We start from the raw sequence: 18,799 nt of genomic DNA, 5'->3' as shown, positions 1-18,799 counted from the left end.
GGGCTCGAAACCGGCAATTTTGGCTCGAAAATTAAGTTGTAGAGAGAGAAAGAGTATAGAGAGAGGGTGAAAAGGGTGGAATTGAAGTCCACTCCCCCTTATATAGGGGTTTGAGTTGGGTCTCAGTGGAAATCTACCCGATACTGCCGTTAAACGGGGCTTTTGGTCGCACCCAATTTAGTGGTTGTATTTTTGACTTTGTCGAAACTGAACATTTTTAAGGGCATTTTGTGGGTGTTTCTAATTTTATTTCAACCCTTACCAAGTCATTATAAAAGTCCCAAATTAAATAACCTCTTCCAAAAGGTTAACAGACAAATAAATAAAGCGAGGCTTATTAACGGAAGGAGGTTAAAAATGACGGAATAAATTTCGGGTGGTCACAGATTTTGCAGACTTAAGGAGTCCTTGAAGTTTGCTAAGTGTAACTTCCTCCTTGTTCATGTGGTATGTCATGCGGACTTGATCATAACACGAAGGTAAGGAGTGCAAAATGATATCTATTGCTAACTCCTCAGGAAAGTTCACATTCAGCTTCATCAATCGGTCCACATACCTTTGCATTTTCTACATGTGGCTTGTGATGGGTTCACCATCTTTCATTCGGGTTGTTATCATAGAGGAGATGATTTCATATCGCTCTTGACGAGCACGCTGATGGTAGCGGTCCATCATATCCTGGTGCATATCAAAAGGATAGTAGTCCTCATAGGACTTTTGGAGCACGGCTGACATGGCGGCCATCATGATGCATGCCATTTTTGTAGCATCCCTTTCATGAACCTCATATTCAGCAAGCTCCTCAGGACTAGCTGTTGGCTCAGGCACCTTGAGCTCTTTGTCAAGAACATATTCCTTGTTCTTGTAACGAATGACCATCCTGATGTTTCTTATCCAGTGAGTAAAGTTGGATCCATCAAAGATGACTCTCCCACAAAGGTTCATGAGAGAGAAGGAGTCGGTAGGATTTGGGGCAGGAGTAGCATTATTGGAAGACATCCAAAAAGAAGAAAATATGTTTAGTTTAGATATAGGGATAGTCTTTAATAAAACACCCAAATGTAATATTAAGGCTAGGATCCAATCACAATATATTATAACCTAGAAGAGAGATGCCGTAATCCAAGTTATAACATATTTGAAAGGTAGGTGAATGACGATTCACCAATTTCCACCATGAAAACGATATATAAATTATTAGGTTTTATTTGGTTTTTTTTAGAAATTCCTAGATTCTTTGAGATTCATTGAACTTTTCAATGGCATGTCTCAATCTCGAGTGTGCCCTTCATATTTTGTGACTGGGATACCGAGGATCACAAAACAAGGTGTGAAGTAACCATGCAAATTACTTGGTACCCTTAATGTTTTTCACTTAATCGTTGTGCCGGTAAACCACATGCGCTCCTTCTGACTTCATGAAAAACCTTAAGTCACCCTTTGCCTACCTTGTTAAGTCCAAGTTAGTGTGCCTGTAAACCACACACGCTCCACCAACGACTTAAACAAAGTGCAAAGTGTAATTTCATGGATTAGCACTTTATTCACATTTTTCCTAAAGTAACTAAGACTGGGAATTTATAAAACATTTAGTTACTTTATAATAATCATTATAGTTTTAATGAGAATTTTTAAGTCATTATCCTACCCGTTCGGCTAACGACTCTCCACCAGTCAAGGAAGCGGTGGGTGAGAATGGACACCCATTAAGTTGCCATTTTATAAGCAACAACCTTACCCCCTTATAGACCGGCTTCGTGAATGAGGCGTACTAGCGGTAAGACGACTTTGATCTTATATATATATATATATATATATATATATATATATATATATATAATTAACTTATAATATTATAAGTATATATATATATATATATATATATATATATATATATATATAATTAACTTATAATATTATAAGTATAAGGATTGAATTTTAACTTTTTAAAATTTTAACGGTTGGAACTAAAGTTTTAATCATGACTTTACTTGTTTCAAAAGTTGAGGGCATGTTTTGTAAACTTTAAAAACTTTTCATTTCTTATAACTTATGAAGTTAATTGAGTATTAAAATGAAGACTTTTCATTTTTCTAACTCTTGTGTTCTTTTAATGGTTTTAATTCAAGTGTGACTCTTGGTTTTTCCATAACTTGAGGACAAGTTATGGACTCCATTAAAACATATTATGATCAAGAATTAAACTAGCAAGTAGGTTACAAAGAATTCCTATGATCATCTAATCTTCATAAGTTCAAGAACATGAATATTAACATTTTTCAAGAATCAAAAATTACACTTAAAACTTTGTAATTTTGATAATTGTCATTGTAAATGGATTAGCATGAACATTACACCATCTAAAACAAGTTTTAAAACACCAAAACAGTTTAGGGTAATGTTTCTAGTCCATTTCCAACAACAAAAGTTGAAAATCTGCATTCTGAGGCTCCTACTCGTTAAGTGCACGACCCTACTCGGCGAGTAGGATGAACTTACACATGAACTCGGCAAGTCCCCCCATGGACTCGACGAGTTCAGCAGGCAGATTACACAAAATCGACTTTTTTCAACAATTTTGCAGAAATAACAAACAAACAAGCCTAGGCTCTGATACCACTGATGGGTTTTGAGCATTCTAACACTTCCTAAGTGTACATGCAACCCGAATAACCTTGGATCTATGTTTGTCTAATTATCATGCAAAGTTGATTTCCAAGGTTATGATCCTATCTAGCATGGGGAACAATTTTAACTTGAATGAATGATAGAACTACATACCTTGTTGTTGATTTTGATCCTTGAAACCTTGTGAAACTAGCACCCCAAGGGTGATGCCTCAAATGTTTCACACAACACCAAATGCCATGGAGTAAACTTGGAGAGAAAGTATAACACTCAAAAATTGTCTCTAGCCCACAAGCATGCATGTGTAACCGATTTTGGGAGAAACATGAGCTTTATATAGTGTTTACACATCTAGGGTTACACCATGTAAACCCTAATGTGTCATGACTCTTCATTTCCATGACTCATGGGTTTGTAACTCCCATGGAGCCTCCATAGAGTATCCAATCGGTTTAACCGAACTTGATTATCCATGGAGCCTCTTAGCCCACTATATAAGTTATGGATGATTTACATAATCAACCCATATATTTAGTTAGTTACAATTTGATCACTTAATTAATTTTAGATTAATTCTTGATCAAACTAATTAAATAATATTGTTAATGTATTAGAACTTATAATATATTAATAAACCACAAGTGTTATTTCCCTCATTTAGTCTATCCAATTGCATGGTCCCATGCAACCCAAATGGACCATGCCGGGTTGGGTCAAGTAGATACCAGAAATAGTTATGGACTTAGACACCTTATCCAACACTACTATCGGCCGGTGGCCTGGCTCAGACCGTACTCTTCCATAACGCACCGTCCCTGCTCAAATATGATTCTTGCGACTCTGCTGGCATATCACCAACAATCCCTTAGAGCTAACTCACTTTCCCTATCGAGGGATGCTCCACTAAAACTCGTTCATCCTGGCCTTCTGGACCCATACTCTTTCACATCCGACCTTGGTCTAGGTAATCACTGTGGAATAATCGGCAAAACTAGAGGCACTAACCACCACATTTCATGGTACTCGAACCATGTCCTCTCTTCTCAACCTGCCTCAAATCATGGTACTCGAACCATGACATCACCTCTTGATCTACCACCAATCATGGTACTCGAACCATGACATCACCCCTCGATCTGCTACCAATCATGGTACCCGAACCATGACATCACCTCTCGATGTGCTACCAATCATGGTACTCGAACCATGACACCACCTCTAGATCAGCCACCAATCATGGTACTCGAACCATGACATCACCTCTCGATGTGCGACCAATCATGGTACTCGAACCATGACATCACCTCTCGATCTGCTACCAATCATGGTAATCAAACCATGAAATCACCTATCGATCTACTACCAATCATGGTACTCGAACCATGACATCACCTCTCGATCTGCTACCAATCATGGTACTCGAACCATGACATCACCTCTCGATCTGCTACCAATCATGGTACTCGAACCATTCCATCACCTCTCGATCTGCTACCAATCATGGTACTCGAACCATGACATCACCTCTCGATCTACTACCAATCAAGGTACTCGAACCATGACATCACCTCTCGATCTGCTACCAATCATGGTACTCGAACCATGACATCACCTCTCGATCTGCTACCAATCATGGTACTCGAACCATGACATCACCTCTCGATATGCTACCAATCATGGTACTCGAACCATGCCATCACCTCTCGATCTGCTACCAATCATGGTACTTGAACCATGACATCACCTCTCGATCTGCTACTTAGAATCCCTGGGATACTCCCTGCATCGAGTGTAGGTCCTCTGCTTTCAGTAGTACGGGCCTATACTACCTGCCACATCTACCCATATTCTCTACAAGGACCATTCCAGATTCCCTAAGTAGCTGCTCAACCTTGTCATCCACAATGCTCTAGTCTATCAGCATACTCATCTAACTAAGGCCACTTTGTAGGCTCTTCCTAGGTTCTCACAGTTGTCCGCCATCAGCTGCTGAGAAACTCCTCATGATGCCTGTCATCTACCTCCTGAATTTCGTCACATTCACTCGGTAGCTAACTCCCATCATTAGAAGTTCCACAAAGCACAAAGCAAGCAGCATTCGGGCGTCAAATAACACATATAACCCACTCCAGATGATAACTCCCTAGCTCTACTCGTACTCAAAAGATATTACCGAACTCTGCAACTCTACCCCCGTGGGTATCTGGCTACTCTCTTGGTAGGCTCCACCAATGCTCATCTAGGTATCTCTCCTGGATTACTCCCCCTACTTAAATCCCTCTTGAAAAGGATTCCTGCTGGATACTCCTACTCAGCACATACTCGAAAGCGCATCACAAATAACAACAACTCCTAGGCTAAGGCATCATAAATCAGGCCATTCTAGTCCTAATATATGAAATACCTAGCCTATCTCTGGCATGCATAATATATCATAAAAACATAAGGTAAGGGTATTTTGGGAAATCACCGTTCGGGCTCTGGCTGATGGTACACACTGCTCTTTCTCGTTTTCTCTTAGAAACTCTTGCTCATTTTTAGAAAAATCATTTATTGTCACACCCCAAAACCAAGAACGGCGGAAACGTTCTGGGGCGGAGGACGTCATGTAATGTATCCAAACAATGTAAAGTAGTAAGCAAGCAACAACATCATCCATTGCATTAATAGTATAGTTTTAATTACAAGTGTGCTCTTTCATAATATACAACAATAAAATGAATAATCAGAATATAAGACGAGTCTGGACTGCTCCGTCTTCACAAAACTTGGTCGTGGTACCTATCTATTTGTGATCTGAGAATACAAGTTATTTTGAAAGTGAGTATCAGCCAAAAAGCTGGTGAATTCATAAGTAATAATGTTTCTTTGAATTGTAAAACTTGTAATGAAAGACTTGAAATTGTTTTGAAAGAAAGTTCGTATAAGTATGAAAATGTTTGTAAGTAGTTGAAAGCGTTTGGAAAGCCCTAGAAATCCCTATGATCCCTATTAGTATAAAATAAATCTTCTACCAAGACCCGACTGTTTTGAAAGTAGTCTTCTACCAAGAACTGGCTGTTTTGAATGTAGTCTTCTACCAAGACCTAACTATTTTGAAAGTAGTCTTCTACCAAGACCCGACTGTTTTGAAAGTAGCCTTCTACCAAGACCCGACTGTTTTGAAAGTAGTCTTCTACCAAGACCCGACTGTTTTGAAAATAGGCTTCTACCAAGACCCGACTTACTACTATTATTATTAATATAATGAATTGTATCCTTAGGTACAAGGATACTCAAGTATAATTCACCTCATCGGTTACGTGAATGTGTCACAAGATAAAGGTAACAATATAAATAACTTAAGTATTATCCTTTTGTAATAGGATAACTAACAGTGTTAACTGTAGACATCCGTAGATGTACATTTACCTCTGTAGCTAACAGCTGGGTGTAGGAATAGTTAGTCCCTTAAAGTTTACCTCTAATGGTATCAACCGTAGACATCCGTATATGTGCATTTACCTCTGTAGCTAACAACGGTTATAGGAATGGTTAGTCCCACAGAGTATCCTTTGGTACTAGGATATTAAGTCCAATCTATCACATCGATTATGTGAATGTATCACAAAATAAAGATAGGAAGGAGAATTATATGTAATAGTATCTACACATACAATATCTACATAACAGTATCCATGTAAAAGTATCTATGTAAACGTACTCATGTAAGCGCATCTATGTAAACGTACTCATGTAAGCGTATCTATGTAAACGTACTCATGTAAGCATATCTATGTAAATGTACTCACGTAACATGTAATGTATTAGTATAGACTCATGAATGAACTGACTCTTGTGTGATTCCTTGTACTTGGAATGGCAAGTAGTATCTCCTAACTTACCTATAATAGTTACTAACAATCTACGTGTATAACCTGAAGTATGCCTTTGCCTACCCAAAGGTACTGAACTGACTGAGGAAAACTTTTATGTCTACATAAGTAAACATGATATATAACTAATATTTAGACGACATTCGGATGGATAACCGATACCCCATAGCCACATCCCAACAAGGAAAAGGAAATAGAGTGAGTTAACCTTCCTAAGTCCTTTAAACATTACTTATATAACTATACATATATGGGCATGCATTTTACAATATAAAAAGCATAAAATAAGTTTTGTAAAACCTTTGAAAAAGATTAATATCTAAGAAAATATCGACTTGATGTCTGTTTAAAAAATGGTTTGAAAGTATTTGTTTGATAAAAACAATTTAAGTATAAAGAAACCTTTGTTTGAAACACAATTGTGAAAGAGTTTGAAATGAAACATACAGTGTATAATAAACAGTTTAATAAAGAGTTTTACACATATAAAAATGTTTAAGATAAGCATTTGAAGAAATATGTTTGGTAAAACAGTTACCGTATAGTAAATCCATTTGCATGTTAGTTATTAATCACATGTGATTGATATAATAACTAAACATGACTCAACTTGTATTCCCCCCCCCCCTAAAGCATTTATAAACATTTAAAAGGTTAATTCAAGGGGTATGAACTCACCTGCAGTGAGCGGATCGGAAGGAAGTGTCGGACAAGTGCTTGGTGTCAAGTGAAGACTTAGGCACACACAATGATCCTAATTTCATATGAAGACATATTTATATAAAAAAAATTAGTGATTATAACACTAATTAAACATGTATAAATATCCTATTGCGAGTAAAACACTTTGGTCAAGTGCTAGGAGGCTATCGGGTTGCAAGAAAGGAGTGCAAGGCCTCATACGGGAGTTTATGGTCCAATGACCATGTTTGTTGGAGTTTACGGCCCAGGGGAGTTTACTCCTAGCCATAAACTCTCAATTGGTCACCAAAAGGGGTTTAAAACTCTAAGGGCTTAAGTGGTTAAGTTCTCCAAAGCTGTAAACAAGTGTTTGGGTGGGTTTAAGGTTCTAAAATGGCCTTGTATGGTGTTTACGGCCCTGGGACCACTCCCCCATGAGTTTACAGCCGTAAAATCATGCTAAGGAGTACCATTTCACGAATTGTGGTCCTTAGGTTAATGGTGTAAGGTTCTATGTCACTAACCAAGGCTTACTAAGGTGTTAGGGTGTCATTTTCACCCTTAAAAGGGGTTTACCGCCCAAGAACATGCCTTGGCCGTAAACTCCTTGAATCCCATGATTTATTATGTTTTCTAAGCTCTAAAGATGATAAACCTAGTGTACAATGAGTTGGATCAAGAGTACTTACGATCTAGGAGCTTGAATGGTCGGTTTTGGCCAAGAACACTAGTGTGTGTTCTTGGTGTTCTTGCTGAAACATGAAGATCTACAAAATGGAATGATTTCACGGATGAAATCATGTAAGATTATTACTTCATGCAAGATATCAACTAGTTAAGACAATAATCTTACGGGATTTGAAGATTGGGGACGAAGATCGGGATGATACTTGAGAGGATTTGGGCCAAATGGAAGGGAGGAATGAACAAATGACCACCTCTTCAACATATAAGAAAGAGTTTATGGCCCACATGGAGTTTACGGCCGTAAAATCCCATGTGTTGGCCGTGAACTCCTTGCATGGGTGTTTAAGGTCATTTCTTTGAGCTAAAACTTCAGCCGATAAACCCCGACACTTATTCCTTAAGTGTACAAGGCTCAGAATGCTCAAATAAACTCCTAATTGTGCTAAAAGATATCAACAATGAGTTTGACTTTCAATAAAGTGTTAGACTGAACCGGATGGAAAATTTCGGGTTGTCACATTTATTTTGAAAATTTTTCTCCATTCCTCAGTTTGAGTCTAGATACACCCGAAGGTGCATCTGAATCCCTCAAACCAAGGTTCTCATACCAACTTGTAACACCATAAATTTCAAAACAAATTTTCTTTTGATAACATATAATTTTCGATACATATTTCACAAAAACATCATTTAATAGAATCACAAAACATAACTCCATGTTTAATTAAATGTTAATCCAGGATCCTCCTAACTCTTTTTCTGGTGTGTACAATCAAGTCGGCGCCGTCCCACGATCCTGAGAAGAAAACCTAAAACACATAACACATAACACGGTAAGCACGAAGTTTAGTAAGTTCCCCAAAATACCACATACAACACATATTAGCCACTCGAGGCTATAACTCTGTTTGACCCTCTAGTCAATGTGTCTCAGTGGGACCCTCCACTCCCATAACTCTGTGGACCCTCTGGTCCTAACTCTGTGGACCTTCCGGTCCTAACTCTGTAAACTCTGAAACATACATAACATAAATCACATAGAAATAATGCAATGTATCACATCATATAAATAGCATACAAAATACTCTGTCACATAACTCTAGTTACCACTCTAGGTAAAGTATAGTGAGAAGACTCACTTTTGATGAAGAACAACTCCTATAATCACTACTGCTACGCACCGGACTCTAACTTTGTGCCAAAGCCATAATAATCTCAATTAGGAGCTAAGTCCAACCTCTCACTTATTGGGTCTAAAGACAGACCACCTAACAGCCCATTAATGCCCTAAGCCCATTGGGCCCATCGAAGCTCAATCATAAATGGGCCTCACACGACCCAATTTCCAACCAAAAAGGCAAGTCCAAACCAAACGCCCAAAGCACATACGTACACTTCTCTAGTCAAAGACTCTATTACATGAGGTCCAAACTCCCACCCCAACACAATGCTTTGCCCAAAATCTCCCAGAAGGAGTTCCGCGGGCGGACCCCCCCTTGGTACGCTCAGCGTACCCAAACGCTCAAGAAATTTATCGGGGACCTCAACCTAGTACAAATGGCGTACTGGAATTACGCGGCGCGTACCTTCAGACTTGTTTAATCCATTTTCTAGGTCTTAACCCGTTAAGACCTTAGCTCAACTCTTAGATCTAGACTTCCAAACATCTCTTACTCCATAAAGCTAACAACTTTAAGCCTTAGCATGGCTGATAAGGTCACAACACATAAAAACTCTTACTTTCTTAACCCAAAATGCTCATAACTCATGCATGGGTAGATTCACACGATCAAGGCCTTATTTTTATGGTTCTCTACCACTAGAAGCACTTAAACAGACAAGTTATTAAGCTCTGGAGTGCATCAACTCAGAAAGCCTCAAGCTTGGGACCAAAAACCCTAAAATGGACCTTAAAATGTGTTGGGTTTTGAGCAATCTAACATTTCCTAAGTGTGCATGCAACCCTAATAAACCTTGGATCTATGTTTGTCTAAATACATGCAAAATAATAATTTTCCAAGGTTCATAACCTATCTAACATGGCATGGGGAACATTTCAACATAAAAGAGTTAGAAGAGATTACATACCTTTTTGATGAGTTTGGTTCTTAAGGAGTTTAAGGGCCAAGCACCAATAGTGTGAATGCCTCAAATGTAATCACAAAACACCACAAACTCTTGGAAAACTTTGAGAGAGAATACACACTTGTATTTTCAGCCACACACAAGCAGACACACACACACTAGTTCACTAGTTACACTAGTGGCTATTTCATGCAACATAAGCATGCTTATATAGTGTACATGATTAGGGTGAAACCCTAATAACCCATGTCATTTCCTTTCCAAGGATCCATGGGTTAAAAGCTCCATGGATCATCCATGGACTTCCATATAAGCCTAGCCCATTAACAAATGAGTATTAGCCCACACCATATAAAACAATAGCCCACAATTTAATTAGTCTTCCTTTTAATCTCTAAATTAATTCATAATTAATTTAAGACTAATACTAATTAAATAACATAACTTCATATTAATATATTATAACTTATAATATATTAATAAACATATGTGTATAACTCTCATAAAATTATCCATAAATAGTTTGGATGAGATGCAACCCAAATGGACCATGCCGGTCGAGTCAAGTATATACCAAATAAGTTATGGACTTAGACACCTTATCCAACAGACTCCCACTTGGATAAGTCTAATAACTATATTTGCGTATGTTACTTCAGGAACCAACCAGCAATCGTAGCTCTCGAAAACTCCGTTGAGCTATGAAGCGCCATTTTTAGATAAGTGATCATAAAATCCTCTGTTCTCATGATATCAGCCGGACAAATACATGGAACAACGTCGTACTTATTGTCCAGCAGTTTGTTTCCCGATTTTCGATTTGTTTTACAAAGAACTTAATCGAACACATCAATTTAGTTCTGACCGGCCGGTACATAGGTCACAACAAAATCATCGAGGGGCCCAGATATCGCTTCTATTTCTAGAAGGAACAGATAAACTTCGACTCATATGCTTGTTCTACTACTTGTTGAATTGTACACAAAGGCACGTTTTATAACATCAAGTTACTGATGCGTTTACGTGCAATCAATGCACAACCAACTCATAGGTAACAACTCATATCTCTAGGTTTGAAGATTTATATGATATTACCGTCTCACGATCACTCGAGATAAATTCCATGAAGTGATACAAGTGAGCGTGGGTTTAACCCAATACTCATAACTTATGAGCACTCATGAATGTTGTAGCAACCATTGCCATGACTAAACCCATTTATCCATCTACAAACTCGATTCATGACAGTCTTGATTCATACCTACTTCCAACATATGAACGACTGTGGAGTGTTTAAATAACTTAGTCATTCGGAAAGAATAACCTAGCTATTTTGGAAGTCAAAACATGCAAAGTGAAACACAATAATAATTGAATCCAATATGGTCTCAGAACCCTTTTGAATATAAATAGAACCACATTTTATTTATCACCATATTGATTACACATTATTCATTCTATAATGTTTCAAACAATCAACTTAAGACTTGAATAAAAAACAACAGTCGTCCCATGCTCCTAGCATGTACACTTTGTTTTTCTAAACAATAGTTATGTCATACTCCAAGTATGCACACTATGTTTGTCTATGATCCTTACATTGTGATGTAGATCAATTGAACATGATTCCAATGATACTCATTTCACAATCCCAAATCCTTATTGTAAATGTGAGAATCCCCGATTCCTATCATTTACCAAAAAATCTGTTAGATTTTAAACTTTTATGCAATGTTCCTCTTGTAATGATTATTCACAAAGTCACCAAAACCTTGTCACCAGTCATTACAGAGTATTCCAAAGAAGGTCAACTTCTATGGAACGGAAGTCTCATATTCAAAGTACATTGCTTTGAACATCCTTCTTGCATTAAGGTTTTCTAATCTTACATAGATTGAATAACTTCCACCTATGGAGACATTTCCATAGTCCCATTTTGACTATCACTTCCGAACAAGAGTTACTTCTTTTCAAAATATGTCAATATGGTCCTTTCCGACAACTTACATCATACTTCCAACTGTCCCTGAGCAACCAATCTTTGGCGAACCTCAGATTTGTCCTCAACAATTGCTTAATTACTTTAGTCATATCCAGTTCTAGACTTTTCCCTTCTCAATGCCTTAAGCATTTGGAAAATTTAGAAAAGATGAATATTATAGCACATGCAATCAATCCTATATCTGAAGCATATGGGACACGATTCAAGATGTTTGACATAAAGACATGATACTAGACCAGTCTTTTGCTATAATATTTTTTATTTGCCATATTTTCAAAATTTAACTATGAAAAGGGATGCCGTAATCATAATCGAATTTTGAAAACGCAATATATATAGAATTTCTTCAAGTTGAACCATTCCAACATAAAATTCATATATATGTCCTTGACTAAATATGATTAAAATCTCAATCTAAGCTTCTAGAATTGAAATGAAGTATAATTTCCTCTCCCTTAATTATAGAAAAGCAACTTTTCAACCCCTGCAACTTCACGAATTGAAACTTTGTTTCTATAATTAACATTGCTAACTTGCAACACTAAACGTAATAATCATGCTCCCACTAGCATGATGATTATCAACATAACTCTTATGCTCCCACTAGCTCTGACATATTTCCAGAAATTTACTGGACTTCTGAAATTTAGATTCATACACCCTTTCTTAGATAGCTCACATGTGTGTCTAAGCAATTTGAAGAACTATGAAAAGGGTTGTCGTAATCATAGTCTCAATTTCTTAGACCTTTGCCATTTCTGACAAGTCCATGTTAGTGTGCCGGTTAACCACACACGCTCCACTAACGACTTTTGAAAATGCAAATAAGATAATTGATATCTATGTAAAATCTACTTAGTGAAAGCGTTTCCTCACCATCATTTTCATGAATCAGAGAGAAACATTATGATACTTAGATTTTATATTGTATGAGTTCCTATCCATGTGAATTTGTCAAAACTATAATCACAAGATAAGATTAGTGACAAATTCAGCCTTACATGGATTAAACTTGTTCAGTCTTAGTTTCTTGTCACCTTGGTAGCACAAGGCCCACCAATGCTTCCAAGTTGAACTCTGATAACTCACATGCAAATTCAACTTATTTGAAGTAGGTACAGAAATAAGAATTATGTCAACACGATAGGTTGCAAACCTTAAGTCGTGTGCTAGTGATAAATTACAGGTTTTACTCTTGATTAAATCTTGAAACTCTTTCAGGATCTTTAAGGCTCCCACTGTCCCATTGATATATAAGTTTCCCCAATCAAGAACCATTCCTTGACAAAACAAATATTCAAGGGGTAGTGCGGATTCTTATCAAGACTAACACTTCACACAATTGGTCTTAGTTGGTCTTTGTCTCATCCAAAACATCACAACTTACCAATCTCAAATGTACAAGAGTAGAATACATTTTACTCTTACATTTTACTAGTGTCAATAAATCTTCCTTTATGTCACTCCAGGTTACAATCTTGGAGTATGACTCTAATAATTGTTTTGGAACGAAGTATGACTTATCTTCTTGATTTTAACCAATCCAACAATTCATGACCTCTCTTCTTAGCCATAACAATGCACTAAGACGTCCTTAGAGTATGAATTTGTGATATGGTTTCATAATCATTAAGATGATCATGAAATACGATACTAAAGTACTCTCCCATCCTTTCAGATTTGAGAAACTTTTATCTTTCTGCCTAATTTGATTCTTCTCATTTGTTTTGTCATACATTGTAACCTTTCCAGTGTTACAGAATTATACTTAACCTTATAAGTATAATCATATTTACTAATATTTAGTAAATCATGACAAATCAATCTTTGTGGTGGACTTTGACCAACGCACACCGAGTGTACCTAATTCCTTAGTCCTTCAATTGTCTCACATATACATGTGATCAACGAATTAGTCTTAATTTTCAAAGATGAAAATTCTCATTCATCATACAATACAACTTGTATGATTCCAAGTTTCTGTCCAATTGAAACTTGGGTGATGAAAAACTTTCTTCATTTGGTAAATTCAGACACTACCACAAATGAAAGAATCAAATCCACTTTCCAATATTGCTATTACTGGAAACATATAAGCAACAATTTTCCACAGATGCCATTGTAAGGATATTTTTAAAATAAATAAAATTTAAACCCTTTTTTTCTTTTATTTTAAAACTTTGCGGAAAAACTTATCCTTACAATCCACATGAAAACCTTGTTGTTATCTATTCATAAGCAATATATTATAACTCTTAAGCAACAACTCAAAATTCTGATTGCCGAACCAGGCGATCGAAACCCACCTTTGCAATCAGAATCAACATATACTTACTTTAAGCTTCATATCTTTTCTTGGATTCTTAAAAACATCAGCATGTGACCCATTCACATTATGTAATAAGAATCTCCAAATAGGAACTTAATAGAGTTAGACAGTGGACTTTACCCGAAGTAGAGTCAAACCTCTTCACTTGATCAACCTTATGACCTTTCAGGTGAATATGGCAGCTTCGCAATCAGTTTCCCTCCCTTTGGCAATAAAACATATAGACCCTATGGTAATGGCACATGAGACTATCTCAGACTTAGCCTTTCTCTTTACCATTTGGTCAACCGAGTTGACTATGGCCGATCCCTTTCCATTGGGAAGAGAAATCCTTTTCTAGATATCCAATGCTACCATTGTCAATGTCCATTTAAGACTTGGGAAGTTGTTCTTTTAATCAAATTTGCTTTACTGCTGTTCCAAATCATTGCCGATGCCACAACACCAAGCAAACAGATAACATCATTAAGGGTCATGTCATAGTCTGTCTCATAGTAGTCCCAAAGAGACTCACTATGTTGCTAAGAAAGTGATTGAACATCCAGCTTTCACGAGACTTTGACACCCAACTCTCCCGGCTTGTCAATATGTGACTTTATCTCCAAGATGTGAGCACACATAGACTATGCTCGCCAATAGGGATTGAGTGACTTTAAACTTTTCAAGAACTTGTGGGTGAGGGAGAATAGTTGGAGGAGGTGCAGGAAGTGAAGCATGATGTTGAGGGACACCATCTTCAAGAGATTTGGGAAGATCATAGTTGTCTGAACCAGACATCTATAATGGGAGAAAATCAAGTTAGTTGATTCAAAATCCTTAATATAACACCCAATATAAAATATTAAGGCTAGGACCCAACACAATATTTTTATAATTTGGAAGAGGGATGCCGTAATCCAAGCTATAAAATATTTGAAGGTAGGCGAATGACGATTCACCAATTTCCACCATGAAAAACGAAATAGGTTTTAATTGGATTTGAAATTCCTAGATCTTTTGAGATTCATTGAACTTTTCAATGTCATGTTTCAATCTCGAGTGTGCCCTCTCAAATTTTGTGACTGGGATGCCGAGGATCACAAAACAAGGTGTGAATAACCATACCAATTCACCTGGTACTCTTAATATTATCACCCAATCAATGTGCCGGTTAACCACACGCGCTCCATTGATCTATGACAAACATTAATTCACCCTTCGTGATCCTTACTAGTCCAAGTTAGTGTGTCGGTTAACCACACACGCTCCACCAACGACTTGGTAAGGTACAAAGTGTGAATTCCATGGGCTAGCACAAAATTCACATTTTTCCTAAAGTAACTAAGATTGGGAATTAAATAAAAAAATATTTAGTTACTTTATAATAATCATTATACTTTTAATGAGAATTTAAAGTCATTGTCCTACCTGTTCGGCTAACGACCCTCCACCAGTCAAGCAAGCGGTGGGTGAGAGTGGACACCCATTAAGTCGCCATTTTATAGGCAACAACCTTATACCCACCTTATAGACCAGCTTTGTGAATGAGGCCTACTAACGGTAAAACGACTTGTTCTTATACATATATATAATAATTAACCATTAATGTTATAAATAGTATAAGTGTTGAATTTTAACTTTTAAAATTCTAAGTGTTGGAATTAAAGTTTATTAAGGTGTGTGAAACTTTACAAATTCCAAAACTTGAGGGCAAGTTTTGAAACTTTTCAAAACTAATTAATTCCATGATTTATGTGTTTAAAGTAGTTTTAATCCAAAAACTCTTTAAGTTCCATAACTTGAGGACAAGTTATGGAAGACTTTAAACTAATAAAAGAATTACTTTTCTTTATTTTATAACTTATGTAATTAATTAAGGCTGCACTTTATTTATATATTTATTAATGAAGTGACTCTTGAACCTCCGTAACTTAAGGACAAGACTCTTCATCTTTTGTAACCATCCAAGACTTTTCATTTCATAACTTATGAATTAAAGGTTCATAAAAATGAAGACTCTTCATTTTCATGTAACTTATGTGTTTTAAGTGTGTGTTAAATAAAAGTGACCTTTGGATATCCATAACTTGAGGACAAATTATGGACTCCATTAAAACACATAAATGATCAAGAATTAATTCTAAACAATTCAGCAAATAATTCCTATCATCTTCTAAATTCATAAGAACATGAACATGAATATCAAAGTTTCAAGAATTTTATGAACACATACAAAGCATGAAATTTTGATATATGCTATTGTAAATGGATTAGAACAACCATTACACCAACTAAAATAAGTTTTAAAACATCAAAATAGTTTAGGGTAATGTTTCTACTCCATTTCCAGCAGCAAAAGTCGAAATTCTGCATTCTGATCATTCTACTCGCCGAGTGCACGAACCTACTCGCCGAGTAGGATGAATTTTGCCTTGAACTCGGCGAGTCCCCCCATGGACTCGGCGAGTCCATCAGCCAGACAACAACAATTTCAACTTTTTTCACTATTTTGCATCAAGTATCAAACAAGCAAGCCTAGGCTCTGATACCACAGTTGGGTTTTGAGCAATCTAACACTTCCTAAATATGCATACAACCCTAATAAACCTTGGATCTATGTTTGTCTAAATACATGCAAAATAATAATTTTCCAAGGTTCATAACCTATCTAACATGGCACGGGGAACATTTCAACATAAAAGAGTTAGAAGAGATTACATACCTTTTTGATGAGTTTGGTTCTTAAGGAGTTTGAGGGCCAAGCACCAATAGTGTGAATGCCTCAAATGGAATCACAAAACACCACAAACTCTTGGAAAACTTTGAGAGAGAATACACACTTGTATTTTCGGCCACACACAAGCACACACACACTAGTTCACTAGTTACACTAGTGGCTATTTCCTGCAACATAAGCATGCTTATATAGTGTACATGATTAGGGTGAAACCCTAATAACCCATGTCTTTTCCTTTCCAAGGATCCATGGGTTAAAAGCTCCATGGATCATCCATGGACTTCCATATAAGCCTAGCCCATTAACAAATGAGTATTAGCCCACACCATATAAAATAATAGCCCACAATTTAATTAGTCTTCCTTTTAATCTCTAAATTAATTCGTAATTAATTTAAGACTAATACTAATTAAATAACATAACTTCATATTAATATATTATAACTTATAATATATTAATAAACATATGTGTATAACTCTCATAAAATTATCCATAAATAGTTTGGATGAGATGCAACCCAAATGGACCATGCCGGTCGGGTCAAGTATATACCAAATAAGTTATGGACTTAGACACCTTATCCAACAAAATGCACAAAACAAAAAGAGAGGGAAAGCTTGGAGCTTTATACCTTAAAATGGTGCTCTAGCCCCAAGAAAGCTCAGATCCATAGCCTGATCTTCAACTTCACTCCCTTCTATGCTCCTTCTTTTTGGATTAGTGTCTAAGTCCATAACTATTTTGGTATGTACTTGACCCGATGGTGCATGGTCCTTTTGGGTTGCCTTCACCAAAGCAACTTGATAAGATAAATTATGGAGAGAGAGGATTAATTATGATTTATTAATATATTATGAGAATAATATATTAAAAGAGAAATCATATTGTTTAATTAATATTAGTCAAGATTTAATAAGAATTAAGTTTGTGGCTAAAAGACATTAATTAAACTTAAGGGACAAGAACTGTCAATTGTGTGATAGTTGAATATTGAGCTAATGGACTCCATATTAGAGGGGTGGAAGAATTCTATAGGGAAACCCATTTGAAATCGTCCTAGGCCTCTAAGGAAGGAGTCCATGGGTTGCTTAGGGCTTAAGTACCCAAATTAGGGTTTCCTTGTTAGATAATCCTAATAGCATCACTATTTAAAGGACCCTTGAGACCCAAAAACGTGGAGAACTTATTCCTCAGGGTTTCCACACGTTTTGGGCAGCCTCCACTCTCCTTATTCTTCATCCTCTTGCTCTTGGTGTTTGTGAGCCATTAAAGGAGTGACATTTGTGACTCTAAGCTTTCTAAAGTCGTTACAAGGAGGATTTGAGATTGTTATTGCTACATAACAATCAAGGTAAGATCTAAACCCCATTCTTAAGTTAGTATGATTAATTGTATGATAGAACTAGGGTTTAAAGTCTTGGATGAATTGCATGTACAATAGAGAAACCTAGATCCAAGCATTAGGGTTTGCATGAGCACATAGGATGTTCTTATGGCTAAAACCCATCACTTCTTAACTCCCAAAAGCCCACAAGAACACAAACAAGCTCCTCATGGCCACCCACAAGCTCAAGAACGGATACTAGGGTTTGAGAGGGTTTAAAAACTAAAGAAGGTGGCCAGAAATGAGACCATCTCTTTCTTTATATAGGGGCACTTTACTTAAGTTTACTTTCACCTTTAACGAACCTAAAACTTGATCAAAAGGATGGCCAAGATGACTATGACATGTAAGTTTGGAAACACAACATTTAGGATCATGTATATTAGATGAAATACTGAGGGTAAATAGTCAA

The sequence above is a fragment of the Lactuca serriola genome, chromosome 7 (genome assembly GCF_051521515.1).
Source record: "Lactuca serriola cultivar US96UC23 chromosome 7, Lser_US96UC23_V15, whole genome shotgun sequence".
NCBI classification, from domain to species: Eukaryota; Viridiplantae; Streptophyta; class Magnoliopsida; order Asterales; family Asteraceae; genus Lactuca; species Lactuca serriola.
The sequence above is the reverse complement of the archived record's forward strand: the minus strand, read 5'-3'. Positions refer to the sequence as shown.